This window comes from Natator depressus, chromosome 28 (assembly GCF_965152275.1).
Source record: "Natator depressus isolate rNatDep1 chromosome 28, rNatDep2.hap1, whole genome shotgun sequence".
Lineage (NCBI taxonomy): Eukaryota > Metazoa > Chordata > Testudines > Cheloniidae > Natator > Natator depressus.
Window position 1 is genome coordinate 10508209 of NC_134261.1, and position 2500 is coordinate 10510708.

A 2500-nucleotide genomic window follows, 5' to 3' on the forward strand; every position below is an offset into this window, starting at 1 on the left:
TTTCCTCCGGGTTGACCTGGTGTCCCGGGGGGACTTAGACATTTTTTTCAGCCTTTTCCTCCGGGTTGACCTGGTGTCCCGGGGGGACTTAGACTTTTTTTCAGCCTTTTCCTCCGGGTTGACCTGGTGTCCCGGGGGGACTTAGACTTTTTTTCAGCCTTTTCCTCCGGGTTGACCTGGTGTCCCGGGGGGACTTAGACTTTTTTTCAGCCTTTTCCTCCGGGTTGACCTGGTGTCCCGGGGGGACTTAGACTTTTTTTCAGCCTTTTCCTCCGGGTTGACCTGGTGTCCCGGGGGGACTTAGACATTTTTTTCAGCCTTTTCCTCCGGGTTGACCTGGTGTCCCGGGGGGACTTAGACTTTTTTTCAGCCTTTTCCTCCGGGTTGACCTGGTGTCCCGGGGGGACTTAGACATTTTTTTCAGCCTTTTCCTCCGGGTTGACCTGGTGTCCCGGGGGGACTTAGACATTTTTTTCAGCCTTTTCCTCCGGGCTGACCTGGTGGCCGAGCGTCTCGCCGTCCGCGGCCGGAGCTAGAGATGCCCCCCCCCCCAGGCCAGCCTGCGAAGCCGCGGCCAGGATCGGGCCCCTGGAAGTCTGACTAAAAATTTTCACCGACCCCAAAAACGGTTAGGGGGGGCCTCATAAAGCCTCCGGAGCGAAAAAAAAAAAAACGGAAAAAAGGATCGGGCCCACCCGAGGCAGGGGAGTCAGTAAGGGAAAGGGGACGAGGCGGCCCGGAGCCGGGTGCCCGGAGCCGGGTGCCGGCGGCCAGGATCGGGCCCCTGGAAGTCTGAAAAAATTTTTTCACCGACCCCCAAAGTGGTATTGGGGGGGGCTCATAAAGCCTCCGGAGCGAAAAAAAAAAAAAACGGAAAAAAGGATCGGGCCCACCCGAGGCAGGGGAGTCAGTAAGGGAAAGGGGACGAGGCGGCCCGGAGCCGGGTGCCCGGAGCCGGGTGCCCGCGGCCAGGATCGGGCCCCTGGAAGTCTGAAAAAAATTTTTTCACCGACCCCCAAAGTGGTGTTGGGGGGGGCTCACGAAGCCTCCGGAGCGGAAAAAAAAAAAACGGAAAAAAGGATCGGGCCCACCCGAGGCAGCGGAGTCAGTAAGGGAAAGGGGACGAGGCGGCCCGGAGCCGGGTGCCCGGAGCCGGGTGCCCGCGGCCAGGATCGGGCCCCTGGAAGTCTGAAAAAAAAATTTTCACCGACCCCCAAAGGGGTGTTGGGGGGGGGCTCATGAAGCCTCCGGAGCGAAAAAAAAAAACGGAAAAAAGGATCGGGCCCACCCGAGGCAGGGGAGTCAGTAAGGGAAAGGGGACGAGGCGGACCGGAGCCGAGTGCCTACGGCCATACCGGACGGAAGGCCCCCGATCCCGTCCGATCTCGGAAGGTAAACCGTCCCGGGCCTGGCTAGTACTTGGATGGGTGACCGCCTGGGAATCCCAGGTGCCGTAGGCAGCTTTTCCCGCTGCGAGCCAGCTCTCTCCTTTTCTGGGGAACAAGGGCAGGGTCGCCCTGCCAGGGGCCCTGGGGCTGAAGTCCCTGCCGGCCACCAGGTCAACCCGGAGCCTGCCCCTCTGCGGCCAGCAGGTCAACCCCATACCGGCAGGGGGTTGACCTGGTGGCCGGGAAGCAGAGCGGCCAGCAGGTCAACCCCATACATTCAGCGGGTTGACCTGGTGGACGGGAAGGAAAGCGGCCAGCAGGTCAACCCCATACTTTCAGCGGGTTGACCTGGTGGCCGGGAAGGAAAGCGGCCAGCAGGTCAACCCCATACATTCAGCGGGTTGACCTGGTGGCCGGGAAGGAAAGCGGCCAGCAGGTCAACCCCATACATTCAGCGGGTTGACCTGGTGGCCGGGAAGGAAAGCGGCCAGCAGGTCAACCCCATACATTCAGCGGGTTGACCTGGTGGCCGGGAAGGAAAGCGGCCAGCAGGTCAACCCCATACATTCAGCGGGTTGACCTGGTGGCCGGGAAGGAAAGCGGCCAGCAGGTCAACCCCATACATTCAGCGGGTTGACCTGGTGGCCCGAAAGCAAACCGGCCACCAGGTCAACCCGGAGCCTGCCCCCGCGGGCAGGGGCCAAGCGGACCCCCCTCCGCCCGGGCTTGCCCTGCTCCGAGCCGGGGCTTAATCCCCGTCCGGCCACCAGGTCAACCCGGAGCCTGCCCCTCTGCGGCCAGCAGGTCAACCCCATGCCGGCAGCGGGTTGACCTGGTGGCCGGGAAGGAAAGCGGCCACCAGGTCAACCCCATACTTTCAGCGGGTTGACCTGGTGGCCGGGAAGGAAAGCGGCCACCAGGTCAACCCCATACTTTCAGCGGGTTGACCTGGTGGCCGGGAAGGAAAGCGGCCAGCAGGTCAACCCCATACATTCAGCGGGTTGACCTGGTGGCCGGGAAGGAAAGCGGCCAGCAGGTCAACCCCATACATTCAGCGGGTTGACCTGGTGGCCGGGAAGGAAAGCGGCCAGCAGGTCAACCCCATACATTCA

General features: G+C 62.1%; 1 non-coding gene across 1 annotated transcript; it reads left to right on the forward strand.

The window, feature by feature from the left end:
- The first annotated feature begins 1341 nt into the window (after positions 1-1341).
- Positions 1342-1460, forward strand: LOC141979760 (5S ribosomal RNA). The gene has a single exon (XR_012637153.1). It is a non-coding gene; the product is annotated as a 5S ribosomal RNA (ribosomal RNA).
- Positions 1461-2500: the final 1040 nt, after the last annotated feature.